Source organism: Portunus trituberculatus, chromosome 18, assembly GCF_017591435.1.
Source record: "Portunus trituberculatus isolate SZX2019 chromosome 18, ASM1759143v1, whole genome shotgun sequence".
NCBI classification, from domain to species: domain Eukaryota; kingdom Metazoa; phylum Arthropoda; class Malacostraca; order Decapoda; family Portunidae; genus Portunus; species Portunus trituberculatus.
Window position 1 is genome coordinate 19,842,663 of NC_059272.1, and position 24,745 is coordinate 19,867,407.

A 24,745-nucleotide genomic window follows, 5' to 3' on the forward strand; every position below is an offset into this window, starting at 1 on the left:
AGAAATGAAACACCACATTGATAGTTATGGTGATAATGTAATAATGAGAAAGATATGAGAAGATAAGTAATGCTGTTGTTTTGTTGTTGTTGTTGTTGTTGTTGTTGTTGTTGCTGCTGCTGCTGCTGTTGTTGTTGTTGTTGTTACCACGTTCATATTACCTAACTAAGAACGTGTGATATATGTAATAGATCATAATACAAATTTGTGTAATGAATTTTTGTTTTCGTATCATCGTGTGTGTGTGTGTGTGTGTGTGTGTGTGTGTGTGTATGAAGTGTCTCTTGTGTTCCCGTCTGTCAGTGTGAAAATACACGTCCCTTTGCACTTTCTTTTGAAGCGTTTGTTTGTTTTTTTTCCCTTTTTTTTCAGTCTTTCCTCCGTGACTGATTCTTCGCTTGGTGTTGCCTTTATCTAGTCATGGTGTTTCTTTACCCTGGTGTTACCCCGGTGTTTCTTTATCTTCTTAATTCCTTTGGTGTTGTGGGGAAGACGTGTGTGTGTGTGTGTATGTTATGTTATGTTGTGTTGTGTCGTGTTGTTTTGTGTTTGAGTTTGTGTTTGTGTTTGTGTTGTGGTTGTGTTGTGTTGCGTTGCTTCTATGCGGCTCGAAATAACTTGACTGCGGTGTTACTTGTGAAGATAAAGATTGTTTCTCCACTCGGGACCTTGTTCGTGCGTAGTTTGTTCCTACACACACACACACACACACACACACACACACACACACACACAGAGAGAGAGAGAGAGAGAGAGAGAGATTGTTACTGTATATCGAAGGAATGCGATGATACGTAACCATAGTAACGAAAGAGATTGAACTGTGTTTTTTTATTTAGATTGAAATTTAATTGAATAAATAAACAACTAACTTATTAACTAACTATTGCAAACTAACTAATTAACTACTAAGTAAAAATATTTTGTTACAAAGGCTATAAATAGTAACAAGTAGCAATGTACCTTTACGTTCTCTCTCTCTCTCTCTAATTTCTTTTCACTCTCCTTTGCTCTCTAATGACTAAATACAAGAGAGAATTATACAGTGAACGGGTTTGTGATCATCAACCATTATTTTCCTTATTTTTTCGCCCGTCGTGTCAGCCTCGTAAAAAGATACTAGTAAGGATGCCTTTATGTACGTCTCACTACCTACACAGCTGCCCATGTCCTTTTCCTGCCTCCCACGTCCTTCAAACAGCTTTCCACTATCGCATTACAGCACTCAATCACTGAATCTCAACCCACCAACTCGCCTGTATACTTTTCACCCGTTAAGTTAAGCGGCTTACATTTTGATAGTCACGGAAGCGGTAATGAAAAACCTGCCATTCTGTAATCCACGTTAATACAAGACCCTCATTAGTGTATTATGTTTTTGTGTAGCGTAGGAAATGAGATGACGAGCGAGGCATTAATGTTAGTTGTTTTTATGGCTGAAGGTGAATAACAAACTTTGGAGGATAAAAAGGTCATTGAGAGAGAGATGCAGGCAGGCAGGCAGGCAGGCAAACAGACATACAGAAATAAAGCTAAAAATAACAGGCAGACGAAGAGATAGACAGGCAGACAAACAGACAAATGGATAGAGTACGTGATAGAAGAGTTTGTTTTATCATTCCAGCACGAAAAATGACATTACCAAAACTAATATACAAACAATAACAAAACAGAGAGAGAGAGAGAGAGAGAGAGAGACTGACCGACCGACTGACTGACCGACCGACCGACGAACCACGTAGCAGTTTCATTAAAAGCAAAAGGTCATTTACATTATTAACTCCCCGGAGGTGTGTGTGTGTGTGTGTGTGTGTGTGTGGTGGTCATTTCTGTCTCATAAACCCGTGAAACTAATAATATTGAAATCAGTGAAGCTATGTCAGTTGCTTCATATGCTTCATGAGTCTTTGCTTCAAGGGGGTTCAAATTCCGCACACAAAGAACCCACTTCTTTATACCCAGTGAGTGAGAGTGAAGGAGTGCACCAGGAAGAGCAGCAACAGAAGCACAGGTGGGAGAAGAATCAGTAGATGAAAAGGAGAAAATAATGAGTATGAAGAGGAGGAGGAGGAAGAAAAAAGGTGAAAAGGAGGAGGAGAAGAAGAAGAAGGAAGAAGGTGAAAATGAGGAGGAGTAGGAGGAGAAAGAAGGAAGAAAATGGTGAAAAGGAGGAGGAGGAGGAGGAGGAGGAAGAAGAAGAAGAAGAAGAAGAAGAAGAAGAAGGAGAAGGAGGAGGAGGAGGAGGAGGAGGAGGAGGAGGAGGAGGAGGAGGAGGAGGAGGAGGAGGAGGAGGAGGAAGAGGAGAAGAAGGAGGAGGAGGAGGAGGAGGAGGAGGAGGAGTTGGAAGAGAAGGAGGAGGAAGAAGGAAGGTAAAAGGAGGAGGAGGAGGAAGAAGAAGAAAATAGTGAAAAGGAGAAGAAGCAGGAAGTAAAAGGTGAAAAGGAGGAGGAGGAGGAGGAGGAGGACAGGAATTGAGAGTATATGGATACGTGGATTTCTCCGTTTTCTTTCATGTCTGTCAGAGAGGGAACCCGCGGCCCAGTTTTTCTCCTTCCCCTCGTTGCTGCTACTGCTGTTGTTACCGTTGCTTTATTCTTCGCCATATACTTCTCTCTCTCTCTCTCTCTCTCTCTCTCTCTCTCTCTCTCTCTCTCTCTCTCTCTCTCTCTCGTTTCCATTCAGCATTTTTTGTCCGTTTTCTTTTCGTCATGATTACAATACATGTCATATCTCCTTCCTGCCCTGTGTTTATGTGACATTCCTTCGTTCCCCCCCATCTTTCCCCTCCCCCTCCTTGGCTGTCTCTCCTTCCCTCCTCTCACTCTACTGGCTTTCCTCCTCTCCTTTTTGCCTCCTTCCCTCCTTCCCTCTCTCTCCTTTCCTTTGTCCCTTCCATCCTATCAGATAAATGGATGTGCCACCGTGTTTCTTCGTCCCTGTTTGTTCGAAGCTTCATTATCGAGTGAATCCTCTCTTCGAAACACTATAATAAGCGACTCCGGGACTTTACTTCACTGCGCTCCCTTCCACCCCCGTCTCTGTCTCTCTCTCTCTCTCTCTCTCTCTCTCTTGTTTACACGACAGACAAGGACGGACGGAGACGGACACATAGACAGCCAGGAAGGATAAACAAAGAGGGTGGAAGAGGAAGAAGAGGAAGATTTTTTTATGAATTGAAGGGAGCATAGCAGTATCTTCGTGATCCTGCAAGGGGCTATTTAAAGAAGTCCAGAATTCCCGTAAGGATTCTCTTCGAAGGTCGTTGATGTTGGGAGTCAGTTATGTCGTGTTTTTATTTCATTTTGCTGCGTTATTTAACCCCTTCAGTGCTGGGACGTATTTTTATCATGATTTTTGTGTGTGTGTGTGTGTGTGTGTGATTAGACGATTTTATTGACATTAGAAAGGGTCTATGCAGGTCGCAAGATTAATGGTCAGAGTCTTCACTGTTTTAATCCCCATATAAGTCTCTGAACATGTATAAAATCACGAAATAGCAGCAAAATGAATATGAAAACGCGTCATGGTGCTGAAAGGGTCAAGGTATTGCTGACATCACCGATAAGGCCATTTCTAAGTAACGCCTCTGTGTGTTATCTCATGGAGTGAACATTGAGAGGTCGCAGATTCTTTAGTTTATTTTCTCCAGTTATTAATTCGCTCATTCCTTTACTGTCTTGTGAGTGTGTAATATTTCTCCATTTATCTCTGTCTGTCTATCTATTTATCTTTCTATCTACCCACCTATTGACTCGTGCCTTTGTTTTTATATTTCTCTGCTTTCTATCTCTTTCAGTCTCTTGCCTTCTTTTTACGTCAAGTCTTCCATAAAAGCGTTACACAAATAACAATTTGAATAATAATGTGAGGCAGTCAAAAGGTTAATTCAGTGACGCGGTTAATCATTACATCTGTGCTGGAGCGCTCTCTCTCTCTCTCTCTCTCTCTCTCTCTCTCTCTCTCTCTCTCTCTCTCTCTCTCTCTCTCTCTCTCTCTCTCTCTCTCTTCAATAATAAAAGTCAGCGCTAGAGAAGATAATACGATACTGATGAAATGTCAAACAGGGGAAGAAGGCGGGCGGGGGAAGAAAAGTATGGGTTTGAATTGAAAAGAACTGCTGACATCTGCTACTCAAATTAGAAAGGTCCGCCAAAGTTAGGGAATGGTAAGGTAAAAGTATAAGGTAGGAGGACTACTGTAGTGATTAGCTCTGTCCTGCATACTTCTACTGTTGCTGCTGCCCTCCCTTCCTCCCGACAAACACGCCACAAAAATTAGAAAGATTAAGGGGCCATGTGTCAGAGTAAAAAAAAGCGAAGTAAAAAGAAGTAACGGGTTTTTGGAGTAACAGTTCGGAGGAAGAAAAGGAAAAATGTACTCGTGAAGCCAAAGAGCAACACTGTAAGGGTTTTGCTTCTCTATATTCTGTTTGTTTTGTAATGTAAATGTCACTAAATGTTTGAGAGAGAGAGAGAGAGAGAGAGAGAGAGAGAGAGAGAGAGAGAGAATTTAAGGAATATCAAAAAGAAAGTAGGTAAACAGAAGAATGGGATGTAAGTGAGAAGGAACAAAGGAAGGATGAGAAACAAAGGAGAGAGAAAACTATTTGAGAAAGAAAAATGAACAAATTACTGAAGGAAAGTAGCAGAGAATACAAGTATGAATATGAAACAATGGACGGATTGAACAAAGGAGGAACGAGGACACGAACTCAGCAATCATTAACTTGTGTGTCTCTTGTCTGTCTATTGAGTGTGATTTACCTTCAGAGAGAGAGAGAGAGAGGAATAAAGGTTTACTGTTAGATCAAAGCATTAAAAATTATCAATTTCCTAATTACACATTGGAGGTAAAAGAGGTATTGGATGTTTAAGTAATGTTGCACGGTGGGATCAGACTCTACATTAGCAGGTTCAAATCCCATTATATGCTAAGCATTTTTTTTTTCTTTATTCATACAGAGTTTCAGTTAAGAATGGTTCTCTCTATATCGTGTACTCCTCATGAAGGGGCACAAGTCAATTACGAGAAAGTTGTTAGTATTATCCCCACACGCCACGAATGAGGATGAGAGGCAGGCAGGCAGGCAAGGAAGACAGAGAAGGGGAATAAAAAGACAGAAACAGACAGACAGACAGACACAGACAGATAGATATGCTGAAGAAGATAGAGAAGTGCAAAGAATGATGAAAATTATGCTTAAATAAAAACAAAGCTGCCCCGAGTGAGGATCGAACTCACGACCTTGAGATTATGAGACTCACGCGCTGCCTACTGCGCCATCGAGGCCTTGCATATTGAAACCCTTAGAACACGGAGAGCGACACACACACACACACACACACACACACACACATTGCAAGAAACGGTCGGGTTGTTAACTTTAGAGGGAGGGAATCTTTGTGTGGTTGTTCCCTTTGGTGTGTGACCGTCTGGGGATGTCGTTAGGCTTGTTGAAGCTGAAAGGCGGCGCGAGGCTGCCTGGCCGGCCTCTCCTTATGTACTCAGGTGCCTTGTTACTCTCTTGCCTTCCTTACCTTACCTGGATTCACCTGCGCCCCCACTTTCTCTCTCTCTCTCTCTCTCTCTCTCTCTCTCTCTCTCTCTCTCTCTCTCTCTCTCTCTCTCTCTCAAGTTAATTTATACCTTGCAGTAGAGTCCCAGGTTAAATTGAATTACCTGTCAGCGTACCTGAGAGAAAGTATTTAATGAAGCGGAGTACAGGTGTGTGTGTGTGTGTGTGTGTGTGTGTGTGTGTGTGTGTGTGTGTGTGTGTGTGTGTGTGTGGAGGGGTAGAAAGGTGTGGAGAGGTTGTAATCTAATAGTAAATCATGTTTCTTGTTATGTCTAATACTGTAGTCAATCATCCATTTGTATACACTTACTTATCCATCTAACAATATGTCAGTCTGAAACTTCATTTCATCCGCAAACTTCAATATTAATGGCACATGTTTCCCTTTGTAAGTACAAACCTTAATAGAACAGAATATATTAGTCTTCCATTCCCTTCCATTTTCAGAGTGAACAGTGGAATATAAAACTTCCAGCTCATACATCCATCCTCGCCTCGCCCCGCAACACCCCCCACTACCTCGCCCCTCTCCTGCAGCTTCCCCAGTAATGACAGAGGCGGCTATCACCCCAGCGGCACGTCAACAGATGAGTACAAAGTAGCAATTATGTTAAGTGCAGGTCAGCAAATATTTACAACGGATATTTTAGATCATCTTTTTAACGCATCTTCACCACTCGAGAGTATATTCCTTTCCATGCTGGTCGGGGTGGTAGGGAAGAGTGAAATAGCAAAAGCGTGACCTCGGTGCGACCTTAACCCAATGACCGCCAGCACTGACCCTGAGGCGATGCTGATGTCCTCTCCTCGCCGGTGATGAAGTAATTAACACCGGGAATTGTATAAAAGTTGAGCTGGTGGTGATGTATGAGCGTGACTATGAGTTGTAGGAATTGATTGAGTGGTGTGTGCTGGGAACAATGACGCTATCTGGTGGTGACGATGGTTGATGGCCTGTGTGTGTGTGTGTGTGTGTGTGTGTGTGTGTGTGTGTGTGTGTTTGTAGGAGTGTATATGGAACGTATATGGAGTTTATAAGGGAGGAGTTAGGGAAATACGTAATAAGAGTGGTTAAGGAGTGTATCAGAAGGCAGCACTGGTAGGATGAAGGTATGTTAGTAAAAATCTCTCATTCACAACCCAAGAAATGCAAGTTAACAAAATACTGAACTATAAAAGCAAAACCACCACACTGTCCAACAAATAATACACACGTCACCCTTTAAACCAAACCTACTTAAAGAAAACGTGAATGATAAAGAAAACGTACATCAACACACTCTTACAATAGTCAGTTTTGCTCCCCTTCAGCTCTTTAAAACCCCTGAAGGCCACCACCAGTAGAGTCTCACCCGCTCCAATGGATGAGTGGTGCAAATCTACAGTGAGTGCGTAAATCGAGAGCTCCTGAAGGGGGAAGCGAGGAATTCCTTCTCCATTTTTGTCTTAAGATTCTGCTGGTCAGAGTTTAGTTCCTCCTCCATCTTGTTGTTGTCCAAGAGAGCGGGAAAGAAAACGGAGTGTGAGAAGGAATGGAGGGAGATGATCATAAGGTTTGCACAGAATAGAGGAAAAGTGTTTGTGTGAAGTTATTAAGTGAAATGGTATGTGAGTTATTGGGATTAGTAGCATTATTAGTAAATTCGGAAAGGATGAACGAATGAACAGACAGATGGCAAATGTAGTTTCACCCCTTCAGTACTGGAACACATTGCTACCTTGAGTTTTGGGTATGATTAGACGATATTATTGACGTTAGAAAGGGTCTATAGAGGTAAAAAAAATTAATGGCCACAGTCTTTCCTATTTTAATCCCCATATGAGTATCTAAAGCTGTATAAAATCACCAAATAGTAACGAGAGGAATAGTTAAATGCGTCATGATACTGAAGGGGTTAAGTGAATGAGTATGAGTTCAGTGGAAAAAATGAAAGAATGAACAGCTCCATAATAAATGAAGTACAAACAGTTACTGATACACCAAGATTTCCTTCAGGGGGCGCCACTCTTCCTTTTCCTCACATCTAAAGAAGTGTCCCCGCCAGCACAGTCCGGGCAGGCGCGGTGCGAAGCTTCAGCCGCAATATAGTTACGAGCAGCGCGGTATTCATGGGTCACATTGGTTTTGATGTCCTCGTTTACCTCCACCACAATATACGTGGGTGTGTGCCTCGCCGGGGGGTTCACCAAGGGACGCCGAGCTGGTCTATACCCTTAACAGTCTGGGAATTCGATAGCTATTTAGACTAGACGAGGCCAGGAGTATGAGAGTGCTCCTCCTCCTCCTCCTCCTCCTCTTCGTAACCTTGAACTTTCGTCAGTGACCTTTAACTGTCCACATTCCGTATAGCTTCCGAGGCGCGTCCAACTTACAAGACCTGTATTGAGAAACGCAACACTCACCACGGCTGTTTTAAAAGGCCGCAGAGATGACCAGCTCGTTTCTCATGTGTGTTTACCCTGTTGAAACTGTAGAAATATTTTTGTCATTAGAACAGTGAAGAGACATTATGTGTCTTATAAAACTGAAATGCCTTGCTCTCTCTCTCTCTCTCTCTCTCTCTCTCTCTCTCTCTCTCTCTCTCTCTCTCTCTCTCTCTCTCTCTCTCTCTCTCTCTCTCTCTCTCTCTCCCCCAGCCTTTTAGTCACCGAGGCAATTTTCTCTCCCCGCCACTTTCTCGCACCATCCTTTTATTTCCCGCTTCGTCCTTCCACTCTCTCCCATTCTCTTCTTTTCAAATAAACACTCCCTTCATTACTATTTTGTGTGTATTTCTTCCAGTGTACACGCACCACGCACTACACAGACGTACACAGTTTATTTATACTTACATGCAGAGGTTTGTCTATCGCTCTCTCTCTCTCTCTCTCTCTCTCTCTCTCTCTCTCTCTCTCTCTCTCTCTCTCTCTCTTACACTTTGCAATCTTGTTGTTCATGCATTATTCATGTGTGTGTGTGTGTGTGTGTGTGTGTGTGTGTGTGTGTGTGTGTGTACTTACTTTTGTCTGCTTGTCTGTCTGTCTGTCTCTTGGTCTGTCTACCGTTCTGTCTTAATACTAAAGTTAGTCATATTTCCATACATTATCTTAATCCGAATTCGCTTTATTTTTTTCACGTTCTATCAATTGTATCATCAGTGTCATTAAGGGCGGGTAATAAGGGTGCTGGGGAAATGCAAACCGTTCCTTGGCCGAGGAAAAGACGGGGAACACCAACACACTATCTCGGAAACCCATGAAAGGCAACACAGGGAGGAATGGGGGGAGATAGGAAGGGGAGGCAGGGAGGAAGGGAGGGAGGAGAAGAGTCACAGTGTTGCAGCACCACGTCTGGTCGTCCAGGCAACACCAACACAGAGGAAGAAACAGACAAAACAACACCAGATAAACGAAAAGTAAAGCCACCACCAGAATTACCACCACCAGAGAGAGAGAGAGAGAGAGAGAGAGAAATGTGCATTGTGATGGGAAGGCAAACACCAAAGATAATAAGAAAAACAACAAGAAGCAAGCAAGCAAACAAACTTTAACACAGTAGGAGGAGGAGGAGGAGGAGGAGGAGGAGGAGGAGGAAAAGAATTAATATAGCACAGTCTTTCACGAAACATCTGAATGAAATATATACATCAGGCACTTCTATCTTTCTTTCTTTCTTTCTTTTCTTTCTTATTTCCTTGTACCATTGTTCCTTACCTCCCATTTTCTTTCCTTTATCTTATGCATTCCTTCTCCTTCCATTCTCTTTTCTCATTCTTTCTCTTCCTCTTTTTATTCCGTCTTTCTTCTCGCACACTATTTCAGAATGTCATTAGTTTCGGTTTTCCTGGTTGCATCTTCTCCCCTTTCATTTTCTTCTCTTTCTCCTCTTCATTCTCTTCTTTCTTCCTTTTGTTCTCTCTCTCTCTCTCTCTCTCTCTCTCTCTCTCTCTCTCTCTCTCTCTCTCTCTCTCTCTCTCTCTCTCTCTCTCTCTCTCTCTCTCTGTATCGCCTCGTCTCGTCTCGTCTCGTCTAGAACCATTTCGCATCGATCTCTTCCGACCACCGGCTTTATGGGTATTTACAACTCGCAGGCAATTCCTCTTTATATTAATGAAGTGCTCGGAGCTTCGAAATTCGGGACGGAACTTGCTCAAGGCCGCTACCCGCCAGACCGCCGCGAAGATAGTAATTAAGCGGCAGAAGTAGCTAGGCGAAAGGAGGCGGGGCGGAGTTCATGGTTCATATTCTAAAACACTAGTGCGCAACACCTCTTCTACTTTCAAGAACTTCTAGCCAAGCTGAAGCTACACGTGTTTTTAAGTTTTTTTTTTTTTCACGGTTCTAGTGACGGATGAACGAGTTTTCTACATCATCAACAGGGGAAACATTTTGATAACCCCGGAAAATCATCTCTGTGGCCTTGAAATATAGTCGTGGTGAGAGAGCAAAGCGTTTCAGAACACCCCATGTCGAGTGGCGGTAACGTGACACTGGTGGCCGTGTTAACCCAAGCAGCCCCGGGGACCCGCCACCTGTTGCCCGCTGGGGTTGCACACGCCTCTCGGATTAAGAGGAAATTGACTTGTATATTGTATTCATAGCGAGACTGAGCCCCATGCCGCCCTGGTCCTAGTTGGCGGGGGCGGCGGAGCGTGAGGACCAAACACTGGACACAGGACGCTGCCGCCGCCTTGTTTGTGCAAGGCGCGGAGGAATAAAGGTAGGGTGGTCGCGTTGGCTGCTGCACTGTTTGTAATGTACTCTTGTCAAGGGAGTTGCTTTGTGTGTGTGTGTGTGTGTGTGTGTGTGTGTGTGTGTGTGCCAGTCTTCCCACGCTAATGGTTTCCTATGTCGTGAGTGCCATATGTGTCTTGTTACTGACTGGCTTGTTTTGTTCTCGGTTTATTTGTCTCTTATCTCGATTTTTTATTCTTGCTTTTTCTCTCCTCATTTCATTTTTCTTGTTTCTTTTTTTTTTTCTTCATCTCGTCATGTAAGGTTGCCATGGATTTTGTATTTCGTATGTTCTCGTTTATCTGTGTATTTGTGTATCTCTCTCTCTCTCCTCTCTCTCTCTCTCTCTCTCTCTCTCTCTCTCTCTCTCTCTCTCTCTCTCTCTCTCTCTCTCTCTCTCTCTCTCTCTCTCTCTCTCTCTCTCTCGGTCGCTGGCTCTTAAGAGAGAGAGAGAGAGAAAACGGAAGCAGGTACGAGTAATACAATTAATCCCTTCATGTTTTTACCTGTAATGCCTCACTGATTAGCCAACTTCCTGATACTCTCCCTCCTCTCTACAACTTGTGAATCCCACCCTGAACTTGACTTTACGTTATTTGTGCACTTTTTTTATATTCTTTGGGAACTGATTAGTTTGCATCGAGTTCTTTTTATGCTTTTTAGTATTATTTTTGTGTGCTGCAAAATTGTAGGCATATTGAGAAAGCCAATTACTACTGATGATTGTCGGCCTATCATTGTATTTCCACGATTTTTTTTTCTTTTTATGATATAATCTGAAAAAAGCATATTGGAACAGTGAGAGTTCTGTGTGTGTGTGTGTGTGTGTGTGTGTGTGTGCGTGTGCGCGCGTGTGTGTGTGCGCGCGTGTGTGTGTTTTTCCATTACAGATCCCTTACAGCTTTGTAATAGATGGGGGCTTTGAAATGTTGTTCCACCCAATTAGCACAAGAGAGAGAGAGGGAGAGAGAGAGAGAGAGAGAGAGAGAGAGAGAGAGAGAGATAAGGTGTTGAGTAACGAATGGAAGATGAGTCTTATCAATGGTTCTCTCTCTCTCTCTCTCTCTCTCTCTCTCTCTCTCTCTCTCTCTCTCTCTCTCTCTCTCTCTCTCTCTCTCTCTCTCTCTCTCTCACACACACACACACACACACACACACACACACACACACACACACACACACACACACACACACACAGCGGCGAGGTGGAATAGAGGCGTCTTTTTGTGTGTGTCAGGCTAGCCAACAATGCAGAGAGGGTTAGGTCGCCGCGTCGCAGATAATGAAGCCTCGCTCTAATGGGTATCGAAATGAGGTAATTTATGCATTCATCCGGGAGTTGAAAGTGGCATCAGCGCGGCTATTTACTCCATGAAGGCCGGAGCGAAATATTTTATGGTGCAATCTGATCTCAATTATCATCATTCTTGTTATTTGCTGCCCTAATTGTATGAATATTGCTAGCTATCCCTCCCCCCCTACACTCTCTCTCTCTCTCTCTCTCTTCTCTCTCTCTCTCATTCATTCCCAGCGCTTTGAGAATGAAGATGATAATGTGAGGGAGACAGAGTAAAGGTCGTCACATGTGAAGCAAGGATAACGATGGAAACAGCTAAGAGGAGAAGCAGAAAATTCAAAGAAGAAAATAATGAAGAGAAGGAGGACAGGAACGATGAAAATAACCAAGAACACAACACACTCAGAGGGAAGCGAATTGAGGTGATCGGATTGGTAAGAAAGCAAAGAGGACTATAAGATGATGAGGGAGACAACTAAAGAAGACAGATAAAGACAACAATTGAAAGGACGAGGCTGAGAATAACGAAGACGACAACAACGATAAAGACGCAGAGAAATGCACCAAGGACATGTTGGTTGCCGTGTCGAGTGAGTAGTTTTTAAACCTTGGCTACTGCAACACAATCTCGAAGACCCAAACGGCAAACACTGTCCTGAAACGCTGCCTCGCCCCGCCCTGCTTTGTCCCTTGCCTCACCTTACCCTGCCTTGTCCGCTGCTGTGTTGCTGTGTGTCTGACTATGATTCATTGCTTCATGGACTTTCCTGAGGCGCAAAGTTTGTGGACTTGCTCCTTTTGTGTTGATCATGGTATTGACTTACTCTCCCTTCCTTCCTTGTTTTCTTCGTTCCTCCTTTCTTCCTTTCTTCCCTCCTTTCCTTCTTGTCGTTCCTTCATCCCTTCCTCCCCATTCTTCCCTCCCTCCCTTCTTCTTTCCCTTTCTTCCTTCTTATCTCTCCTTCCTTCTTTCCTCCTTCCTTCCCATCCTCCCTGCCTCCCCTCTTCCTTCATTCTTGTCTCCACTTTTTCGTTACTTCCGTTCTTCCCTTTTTCTTGCCTCCATTACTCCTTCCCTCCTTCCTCGCTTCCTCCATCTATTCACCTCATTTTGGGTTATTCGTGATTTCTTCTTCGCTTGGTTTGAGGTTAGAGTTCACGGGAGGTGATCAATATGCAGACTCCACTATCTCCGGCTTATCTTCATTCATTTCCCCTCCATCCCATTCTCCGTTATTCGCTCACACACATCCCCTCTGCCACATGTCCTCAGTTTTGTGTCATGCGCCTTACAGTTCAGACGGGCAGACGAGGACAAGAGGAAAGCAAAGAGGTGAATTTTCCAACTTTCTACTTCATACCATCTAAATAAAGCACAGACGACTGGAAGAAAGAATTATAGAGAAAAAAAGTAGCGCAGATGATTGGAAAGACGGGATGACGAGGAGAGAACAGCGAATGGCTAAAGAAAAATAATAATAGTAATAAGGAAAGAGACATTGAAGTTCTTGTTTTTCTTCTTCATGCGACCTTATTCCCACAGTATTGCAAGGTCAGCCGCTCGAGCTATCCTTCTCCATGTCTTTCTATCCATTGCCTCGTCTCCTTGAACTCCCAGCTTGTTCATGTCACTCCTTGTTATGTCCCTCCATTTTATTCTTTGTCTTCCAACACTCCTCCCAGTAACCTCCGCCATCATTGCCTTCTTCATTGGTTCCGTAAGACTTAAAATGTGGAAAATTAACATGCATTCTTTTCAATCTCTTCATTCCACTTTCCTCTCCTCAGCCCCATCGCACCTCAGCAACTCACACACCAGCCAACCAAACACTCCTTCCTGCTTCGAAACACAAGTCATTTTTCACAGAGCTCCAACCAGCAGACCAGCCAGCGAGTGAGTCATAAAGTGAGCCAGCCACGCCTCACAGCACCGAAGAGACACGTGCCTAAAGAAAACAAAGGAAGGGAGACCAGCTAACAAGGAATCGAAGCAGGGGTGGGACAGAGGAAGCCGGAAATATGTCAGTTTAAAGTTCAAGCTTCAAGGAACGCGCCTCAGTACCGCACGTGACATGAAAGACTTGTCACTCCCCTCCCTGTTTCTTTCCCTTTCTCCTTTTCTCTCCATCCCTCTCCTCCTTCTCTTCGTCTGGTGATCTGTAATATCCTCTCTCTTTCTCTCTGTCTCTCTTCTCTCAGTTTGTCCTTTACCGTGAAGCAAAAGTGGAGGAGGAAGAGAAGATACCTTGCGTTGTTTCCTACCCTTACGTTCCCTCCTCTCCCTCTCTTCTGTGATCTCCAATACTTTTCCTCTCCTCTCTCGTCCTCTCCCTTAACGTGAACCAATAGAGAAAGGGAGGAAGGAGGAAAGGTAACATAGAAGTGCTCGCTTTCTCCATTCCCTCCTCCTTCCTTCCTTTCCTCCCCTTCCTTTAGTGATCCTTAGCTCTCGCCTTCCTCCCTTACCCCTTCATCTCCCTTAAGGTTTAAAGCTGCCAAAAGAAGATAGAAGAAGAGAAGGAAGAACAGTTACATAGTTACATAGATGCAAACCTCTTAAGTTCTCACGAAGTATCCTGACGTAGGGGTGTTTATAAAGTGATGGTAGAAGAAGAGGATAGCAAAACACAAGGCGCTCTTCCTTCCGGCATAAGTTATATAGGAAACCGCTTGGAAATAAATGCCTTAATGAGGTGAAGTAAAAAAAAAAAAAGATTTTATAAGAAATGGTGAAAATATATGAAATAAGGTGATCCCATTTCCTGCAAGCAAGGAAGTTAATCTCTTATCAAGAATATTTTATATTGTTACTCTTAGATCAATTTCGCTATTTACACTTTATGAAGAGAAGGAGGATGATGATGAAGAGGTAGGGCAGGAGGAGCAGGAAGAACAGTTAACAAGAGGAAGAAGGAAGGAGGGGATGTAGGGAAATGAGGGATGTGATGAGACTGGGAGGGAGTGAGGAAGGGAAGGTCGGGAGTGAGAGATATTGGCAGTGATGGTGACAGATGGTGGAGGGAACAGATGGGGAGTTTGACAGGCGCTGTAGTGGTGGCGGTAGTGTTGGTAGCACTGGCAGTAATAGTGGTGAAATTTCTTGTGACGAGTCGCCTCCTTCATGGTTTTCGTAGTGTAGTGGTTATCACGTGCGCCTCACACGCGCAAGGTCCCCGGTTCGATCCCGGGCGAAAACACAGTATTTTGTCTTTGCTGTCCATGTCACCCTGATGTCATGTCTACGAGAAGTGATGTATATATTGTGTAAAGCCTTATGTTTTCTGCGTGTCTCTCCCTGTTCTCTGTTACTGTCTACACTTTCCTTGCTGTGTGTCTACGTAAGTGTCTTCTCGGTGGGTGTTGAGACAGTGCACATCATCTTTTTTGGAGTGTGTTTATAATTCACAGTACTAGTCAGTGGGGAGTGTATTCTGCATGTCAATAAGTTACGTTTAGCATAGTCCAGCAGCAGCAGTCAGGTTTCGTCACCGCTACTGTCATCTCTACTGCTCATAGGAAAAAAAATCATGGTGGTTATCACAAACATTATAAAACACAATATCCGCTTTTATTTGTTTTCCCAATGTTACTTTTGTGTACGTTTCACCTCTCTGTCCTCCCTCTTCATCCATTCCTCTCATTCCTTCACCCCTTCCACCCTCTTTACATCAATCCCTTCTCGTGTCCCTATCACATATATCAGCGTGCAGCCTTGACCACCTGTCCCACACCTGTCCCCTCCCTGACGCCAGCACCTGTCCCCTCTTTCACCTCACCTTGTATTGCTTCACCGCTCCCACTGCCTGTCCTGTCCTGTCCTGAGGGATGAATACTTTCTCTCTCTCTCTCTCTCTCTCTCTCTCTCTCTCTCTCTCTCTCTCTCTCTCTCTCTCTTTGGGTCAAGGTCTTTTCCGTCGTTCACTCCTCCTTCCGTCCCGTGTCCTCGTTCCCATTCATTGTCGTTGTTATTGTTGTTGTTGTTATTGTGTCATGTGATTGTTCGGTTGTGGGTTTCTGTTTGCATTGTGTGTGTGTGTGTGTGTGTGTGTGTGTGTGTGTGTGTGTGTGTGACTTGATTGTCATTTGTTTTATATCTTTTTCACGTGGTTTTTATTTTTATTTTTGTTTTGTTTAGTTGCTTTTGTGTCACCTGTCTTCTTTCTTTCTTACTCTTTTTTATTCTTGTTGATTTATCGTTTATTGTTTCTTTTCTTTTTCTTTTTCTTTTTCTTTCTCTCAATGTTTTCCCTTCCTCCATTTATTCTTGTCATAGTTCTATTTCTCTGTTTCTCTTTCTTTTATTCTTTCCTGTCTTCTCTCTCTCTCTCTCTCTCTCTCTCTCTCTCTCTCTCTCTCTCTCTCTCTCTCTCTCTCTCTCTCTCTCTCTCTCGTCATTTCCTTTCTCTTCTCTTCTCTTTTTTTTCTGTTCTTTCCTTCACCTAACTCGAACTTCACCTAAATATATATCTCATTTTCTCCTCTTCCTCCTCCTCCTCCTCCTCTAGCTAATCATTAAATGCTTTCATTATTTACTTTTATTCAAGGTTTGTGTTTATTTTTGCAGTTTTCATTCATTTTGCTGCTGTTTTAACATAGTCCTCGTAAAATTTAAGAAACATCCATTTCCTCCCCACCACTCTGTCTCACTCCTACCAATCCTCTTCCATATCCTTCACTGCCTTTCCCATCACACACACACACACACACACACACACACACACACACACACAGTAGCTCAGTGGTTAGAGCGCTGGCTTCACAAGCCAGAGGACCGGGATTCGATTCCCCGGCTGGGTGGAGATATTTGGGTGTGTGTCCTTTCACGTTTAGCAGTGAGTAGGTACGGGATGTAAATCGAGGAGTTGTGTGTGGTGTGTGCCTGGTCTCAGGCCTATCCGAAGATCGGAAATAATGAGCTCTGAGCTCGTTCCGTAGGGTAACGTCTGGCTGTCTCGTCAGAGACTGCAGCAGATCAAACAGTGAAACACACACACTTCGTAAAACACACCCTTTCCATACATTCCTCCCATCGACACCCCTTCATTTGCATCCCTCCTTTAGCTATCTTCCCCAATATATCCGTTCTACTCCTGTTTTTCAACCCCTTTCGTTCCTTCTCTTCACACCCCTTCACCACTACTCTCCTCTGCACATTCTTTACACACTCCTAACGCTGCTAGACCCGAGCATTCCCCCCGAGTGCTTTAGTAAGGGGATGGTATACGAGTGAGTGGGCGGACGATCAGCATTGCCGCTTGTGGGAAGTTCCTGGTTTTCTTTGCCTTCCAAACCTCATTATCCTTCTGCTCCATTGAGCCTCGTGATAAATTGACTCTGCTTTGCCTGTCGCGGAGGGAGAAGAGAGGAAAGGGTAAGGGGGAAGGACTCGAGAGGGAGAGAAAGTTGAACAGGAAATGGAGAAAGAAGATGAGGAAAATTTGCATTTCTTGTGGTATTCATTCATTCTTTCATTCTTTCATTCTTTCATTCATTCATTCATTCATTTATACTGTAAACTAGTAATGTGAGTCTTCCATTACCCCTCGTGATTCGCAGTAGTAGTAGTAGTAGTAAAAGCAGCAGCAGCAACAGTATTGCCACATAAACATCCTGTCATCATCATTATCATCATCTTTCATTTTGAAATCACTATATAAGAATTTCTTCACAACAAATTCTTTCACCGCTTTTCTTTTTTTTTATTTTCACATCAAGCAGGAGAGTGAAAGGAGAAAACATTTCATTCCATGCCACGCTGTCTACGAACCATTAGGCTCGTGCGACATTACTTGAAAGAGAGAGGATTAAAGAGAATAGATTTCCACAATATCCAGCCAGTATCGCATGTAGAAGTGCTTGTAGGGAAAATAAACAACACTTCGAGACACTTCATACACTCACAAGATGTAAAAGTTTCCATAAAGAAGTGTTGAATGTTGCACCAATCCATGACATCATGCACATAACTGACACATAACATCCCTGAAAATTACATCTAGTACTGTGGATTCGTGTGTCTAAGTTTGCGTGAGAGGTTCTCAGTCAGGCTACTAGGAAATCCCGAAAGTAGGAGTGCTCTGTAGTTGTCCGTTTTTCCTTGATTCAGTGAGCGGCGTCGGTGCCAGCAGTGGGAAAAGTATTGTGAGTATTGTTTGTGGACGGCTAAGGGTGAGGTTTGGATACTATTAGATGGTGTTCGTGGTATTGCTAGGGTGCGGAAGTAAGACAAACACTCGCCGGGTGCTTTGTGTCAGTGAGTGCAGGACCCGGCCACCAAACGCCATCGGAGCCGCTAATTATGATGGAAATAGAAACTCGTGATCTTAAAAATATTCTCTTTAGTGTTTGGTTATACAGTGACATGGATTACTTTTTACTTAGTATATACGAACAAAAGTGGTGTGTGTATGTATACGAACAAAAGGTGTGTGAGAGAGAGAGAGAGAGAGAGAGAGAGAGAGAGAGAGAGAGTGAGCGTGTGCGTGTGTGTGTTTGCAAGTTCGTCCCTCCGCGGCGGTAGCAAACATCTCGAGGTGATTGGCGTTTCCATTTACATATTAAGAGAGCAAGCTAGTACGCATCTCACACACGTAACAGGCACATTGACACGCCGAGAAATAGTCAGTTAATGCAAACGTCGTGAGCGAGAAGTACGAGGAAGGAGAGAGAGAGAGAGAGAGAGAGAGAGAGAGAGAGAGAAGTGAAAAATACGTATAAGAGGGAGATTATGGAATGAAAAAATGAAGGCAAGAGAATGGTAAATAAGGAAATGAAAGTAAGAGAAAGTGGATAGAAAGAAATGCATATGGAAGAAATTGTAGGAAAGAAAGACGAAGTTAAAAGAAGACTGTGGAAGAGAATAGGAGAATGAGAACGAGAAGCTCAAAAGATAGATAGAAGATGAGGCAGTGGATGAAAAGAAAGAAGTGGGAGAAAGACTTAGATTGAAAAAATGAGAAGAGGGAAACAAAAACTATGGATGAGTAATAGGAAGACTTAATGAGATGAGAAAAGAGGACGAGATGGACGAGAATGGAGGAAGAATAGAATAAGAAGAGATGGAAGTCGAAAAGTAGAAAATAACGGAAAAGATAAACTGGAATAGAAAAAGATTACAAAAACAATTACTCTTCCTCCTCCTCCTCCTCCTCCTCCTCCTCCTCCTCCTCCTCCTCCTCCTCTCTAACACACTATATAACACATCTGCCTCCATCACTACATGGTTTCCCTTAATTACTCAGGTGATCAGGTAGTTAGGAGAAGCACCTGTGTAGACGCAATCTCCGCTGGACACCGATGAAGCTTTTGGCATCACGACGCTGGTGGTGGTGGTGGTGGTGGTGGTGGTGGTGGTGGTGGTGGTGGAGATAATTGGCACGTGTGATATAAGGGATAGAACCACCCCACTAAGATTGTGTTATTTCTCTCTATCTCTGTCTTTCTCTCTCTCTCTCTCTCTCTCTCTCTCTCTCTCTCTCTCTCTCTCTCTCTCTCTCTCTCTCTCTCTCTCTCTCTCTCCCTTATTATTATCCTCCTCCTCCTCCTCCTCCTCCTCCTCCTCCTCCTCCTCCTCCTCCTCCTCCTCCTCCTCCTCCTCCTCCTCCTCCTCCTCCTCCTCCTCCTCCTCCTCCTCCTCCTCCTCCTCCTCCTCCTCCTCCTCCTCCTCCTCCTCCTCCTCCTCCTCCTCCTCCTCCTCCTCCTCCTCTTCCTCCTCACCTTACCATTTCCATTCCCACCGCACCACATAGAGAAATTACTCTTCCTCCTCCTCTTCCTCCTCCTCCTCCTCCTCCTCCTCCTCCTCCTCCTCCTTTTCCTTCCCCTCTTAACCCCTCACCCTCTACCTTCCTAATCCCTACTCCCCCCAAGACCCACCAGGAACCCCCACGAGGCACCACCACCTCACTTTCGTCACTCGGAATATTACGCTACCCTTGATGTCGCAGATTCATTATCCCGCCCCCCCTACCTGTCACCACCACTAGGAAGGGTCAGATTGCCCCCTCCGGCCCCTACCGCATCAACACACCTACCTAGTCCCCAGCACTCCCCCTAAGCGGCCCTCCGGCGGGATAAAGGGCCTCTGGTTGGCGTATCCCTGCTGGAGCCACGGCCACGAGGTGTTTTATTATATTTCGACTTGATTAGCGCCGTGGTGTTCCCCTGAGGTACCTCGTGTCGGGGCTCGGGTGGGGCAGGACGGTAAGGGAGAGTCTGTGGCCTTACTGCGTTCGTGTGTTTTGGTTTTGAGAGTGTGTGTGTGTGTGTGTTTGTGTGTGTGTGTGTGTTTGTTTGTGTGTTTGTTTGTTTCGGTGTGTCTCGGTCTCAGTCTGTGTCTGTCTGTCTGTCTCGATTTCTCTCTCTCTCTCTCTCTCTCTCTCTCTCTCTCTCTCTCTCTCTCTCTCTCTCTCTCTCTCTCTCTCTCTCTCTCTCTCTCTCTCTCTCTGTCTTCTCTGTCTTTCTTTCTGTCTTTCTTTCTTTCTTTCTTTGTCTTTCTTTTTTCTTTCTTTCTTTCTTTCTTTGTCTTCTCTCTCTCTCTCTCTCTCTCTCTCTCTCTCTCTCTCTCTCTCTCTCTCTCTCTCTCTCTCTCTCTCTCTCTCTCTCTCTCTCTCTCTCAACAACAACAATGATAATAATAATAATAATAATAACGCACTTCTCTCCCTCTCTGCGTTCTCTCATCTCCTCTCCCACCCTCCCCACCTCCAGTGTTCAGCTCCTGGGACACACACTTCCCGTCACCCACAAACAACACTGGTAAACTTGAATCAAACGACGTAAACAAATTCATTTCTGTCCCCTCCCACCCCCCCACCCTCTCACGCCAGATTTGCAAGATTTACCCTGCCAGGTTTGCAAGTTAATTTTCCCGTCAGATTTACGGGACTAACAAGATTTACCGCTGCCTGATTTGCTCCAAGCCACGTTCATCAGATTTGTCCCTGTCATATTTACTGGGATGAAGTGGATTTGTTTTGTTAGAGTTATCCCCTTCACCAGATTTTTTTTCTTTTTTTTTTAATCTTTGCTAACTAACGACACCCTTGTAAATTCCTCCTCCTCCTCCTCCTCCTTTTTCCTTCCCTTCTTAACACCTCACCCTTTCCTTACCTTTTTTTTTACCTTTTGCTAACTAACGACACTCTTGTAAACTTGACTCAAAGGACGTAAACTCAGTGGGAACTCTTTATTCTGGGACGTAAATTCAGTTCCTATAACCGTTTACATCTATCACCCTCACCATCATCATCATCATCAGCACCGTCATCGTCTTCGTCGTCGTCTTCACTGCATCCATCACCTGCTCCATAAGATTCTAGCAGGTAAATTCAGTTCCTTCAGCTTTACATCTATCACCATCATCATTATCATCATCATCACCATCATCACCATCATCATCACCACTGCCATCATCGTTGTCGTCTTCGTTTTCTTCACTGCATCCATCACCTGGTCAATAAAAGTCACAGGTAGATTGATTCGCTGACTTTTCGGATCACTTCAATGTCAGGCAGTCACTCTTATCATCTGTAGTGTGACGGTCAGGGGAGGGGAGGGGAGGGGGGAAGTTAGTGTCTCTAGGTTAGGTTAGTGTTAGGTTAGGTTAGGTTACATGTATGTAAAGTTAGTATAAGGTTAGGTTTGTGTAAATATGTTAGGTTGAGTTATTCAGTTATTGTATTCCAGGTCAGGTTAGGTTAGATTAGGTTAAGTTAGCATGAGATTAGATTATGTTAGGTTAGATGAGACTTAAGTTAGTATTATATTAGGTAAGTGTACGTATGTTAGATTGAGTTATTCAGTTAGTGTATGCCATGTTAGGTTAGGGTCGTTAGGTTAGGTTAGGTTAGGTTAGGGTCGAGTTAGCTAAGGATAGTCATTCTTGTCCTTGGACTGCATAACTTTTCCAGATTACCTAAAGAGAAAGTGGCATTAGTTAAAACCGAAGTAAAGGGATGGCTAATGATAATATTGCCCCCACCACCACCACCACAACCATCACCACCTCTTCTGTCGTCGTCATCATCATCATCATCATCAATTTATCGACTTATCTGTGGAAACATTTTACGTATTTACATAAAACAGTATTCCTTTTACTTCTTCTTTCCTTGCATCGTCATTCCTCCAATCTCTCTCTCTCTCTCTCTCTCTCTCTCTCTCTCTCTCTCTCTCTCTCTCTCTCTCTCTCTCTCTCTCTCTCTCTCTCTCTCTCTCTCTCTCTCTCTCTCTCTCCTCTCTCTCTCTCTCTCTCTCTCTCTCTCTCAACAATCCTTCATTTTCTCCTTCCTTCTTCCTCAATTCGTATCTCTCTTTTGCTCTCCTTTCTTTCTCAATCTGCTGCAGTTCCTTTCTCTCTCTCTCTCTCTCTCTCTCTCTCTCTCTCTCTCTCTCTCTCTCTCTCTCTCTCTCTCTCTCTCAGGAACATTGGGGCGGTAGGATCCTGACAAACGAGATGGACTGAATTGACGAGGCCACGCTGCTCATTCAGGCACTCACTCGCTGTCTTGGATTCCTTCACTCCTTCTCTCCCTCCCTCCCTCCCTCCCTCCCTCCCCCCAATCCCATCTTCTTCTTGGGTCCTCTTCTGCTTTGTGAGTATTTGTTTTTTTCTCTTTTTCTTTTTCTTTTTATTTTTGTAACTGTTGCGTTTTTTATCTATCTATATTTTTGTTAGTTTGTGTTTTGTTTATTATTTTTTCTCTCCCTCTGCTTCTTGACCTTCTTCCTTTTTTTTCTCTATTTATCTCGGTTTTTTTTTTTTCTTAGAGAGAGAGAGAGAGAGAGAGAATATGATCAACAGAAAACGTAACTCACAGGAATGAAAAGCATAAATTATCAACTTTTTTTTTTGTTTGTTTTACATTAGATTCCCCTTTAGTGTTTGTTTTGCATTAGACACCCCTCCTTCACTCCCCCCTCCCCAGCTACTCCATGACCCCCTTTACCCTGCCACTCCATCACCCCTCCCAGCCACTCCTTCACCTCCTTACCCTGCCACTCTTTCACCTCCTTACCCTGCCACTCCGACAGCCGTCCAGCCACTCTCCCCACCCCCCTACCAATGCAAAAAGAAAACGGAAGAAACTAAACAAGAATCGTCACTAGTGGAATGAAAGAGGTTAAAGGAGGAGGAGGAGGAGGAGGAGGAGGAGGAGGAGGAGGAGGGAAACGAGATAAACAAGAGTCATCAGTCTTGTCCCAGTTGACAGTCTCTCTCTCTCTCTCTCTCTCTCTCTCTCTCTCTCTCTCTCTCTCTCTCTCTCTCTCTCTCTCTCTCTCTCTCTCTCTCTCTCTCTCGCATCTTTTCTCCACCTCATTCTCCATCTCCTCTTAAATCTTTGCACACACACACACACACACACACACACACACACACACACACACACACACACACACACACACACACACACACACACACACACACACACACACACACACACACACACACACACACACACACACACACACACACACACACACACTTTGTTGATACCATTAAAAAAAACTCCTGCAGGGGGAAGGAAAGAGAGCCAGGGTGAGGAGGGAAGGAGGTGGCAGGATGAGAGAGAGAGAGAGAGAGAGAGAGAGAGAGGGGAGGGGGTGAAGGAGCAACAGCAGGAGTAGAAGTTGAGATTAATTACCTCCATCATATCACACTTGGGGTACTTAAGCTTCGTATCTCACGCCGGATGTTGCTGATAGAGGCGTGGGGGATCAGCTGTTGAGAGAGAGAGAGAGAGAGAGAGAGAGAGAGAGAGAGAGAGAGAGAGAGAGAGAGAGAGAGAGAGAGAGAGAGAGAGAGAGAGAGAGAGAGAGAGAGAGTACATTCAAAGAGCTTCGTATTATTGAAGTTACACACGTTTTTTTTTTAATCGAGTGTTTTTTTTTAAGGCTTTAGTGAGAAACGTTTCGAAATTTATCATATCTCTGGTCTTTGGAGAGAGAGAGAGAGAGAGAGAGAGAGAGATGGGGGGAAGGAGGAAAACAGAGGGAGGTTGGAACGAATGAGTGTGAGAAAGTAGGAAAGAGAGGGAGATGGAATGAAAAAAAAATAGAAAAAGGAGAGGAAGAAAAGAGGGGGAGAAGGTAGGAAAGAAAAGAAGGTGGAATGAAAAGAAGAAAAAGAGAGAGAGAGAAAGAGAGAGAGAGAGCTGTGAAAAACAAGTCTTCCTAGATGCAAGTAATCGAATAAGGGAAACAAAAGAAGACGAATGGCTCTTTCTTTGCTACCTGACCGCTGAGAGGAAAGAGAAGAAAAAGAAGGAAAAAAAATAAGATGAAGAAAAGGAGGAAAAGAAGAAGAGGAGGAAGAGGAGGAGGAGACTGAAGGACACGACTAACCAACCTACCAACCGACCAACAGACCGATTAATGAAGCACAAGAGGCGACTGACCGACCGACCCAACGCGTTTTGAGAGAAGGAAGAGAAAGGACGGAAGAAAAAGAAGGGTGTGAGAAATAAGGTAAAATTGGTATGAAGGCGAAGAAACGGGAGAAGAGGGACTGAGGGACTGGCAAGATCGATGATACGACGGAGACAAGATAGTCCTTGCTGGAGGAAGAGGAGGAGGAAGAAGAGGAAGAGGAGAAGACGACGATGGTGAAGGGAAAGGGATCAAGTTGGTTCGTTGGTTGCAATCTTCTTCGTCGACCTCAGCATCACCACCACCACCATCACTACTGCCACCATTACCACGATCATCACCCCTATTGCCAGTTCCCAAACGCTTTGTTCTCCTGTGACTATTTTTCTGAGGCCAAACAGGTGAATAGTCGGTCTTTCACTTGTGTTTCTGCTATTTCTCGTTAACCTTTCGTTAGCTGCCATGTTTGGTCTTCAACGTGTACTATTTGATGTTTTTCTTTCTTCTACAGCCAATTTTAAGCTCTATATAGACTGGATAATGGAGGGTGATTTTATTCTTTTTATTCTTCTAGGTGAGTCATTGTTTTTCGCGAATATCTTTCAAACTAATGAATTGATCGGAATGATACCTTGTCACTGTGTACAAGACACCTTCCGCTAATTTTTGGTCATACTAAGCATTGCCAAATGGTGTTAGTGAAAGCGTTTACTCCTGACGTTTAAAGCCGAAGTCACATGAGTCGCCAGAACTAACGTACACAATCGAACGTGGAGGGGGGAAGATAGCCG

The 24,745-nt window shown here is 44.0% G+C and overlaps 1 long non-coding RNA gene and 1 other non-coding gene across 3 annotated transcripts in view; one reads left to right on the forward strand and one right to left on the reverse strand.

Moving 5' to 3' along the window:
* Positions 1-24,745, forward strand: part of LOC123505807 — a 49,914-nt gene that overhangs the window by 20,268 nt on the left and 4,901 nt on the right. The window contains exon 1 of one of the 2 annotated variants that reach the window (XR_006675262.1): positions 9,583-10,274. The exons of the other annotated variant lie outside the window; for it this stretch is intronic. This is a non-coding gene — a long non-coding RNA (uncharacterized LOC123505807). Of the gene's footprint in view, positions 1-9,582; positions 10,275-24,745 lie in introns of those variants that run through there. 2 annotated transcript variants of the gene reach the window in all.
* On the reverse strand, positions 5,217-5,289 carry Trnam-cau. The gene has a single exon. It is a non-coding gene; the product is annotated as a tRNA-Met (tRNA).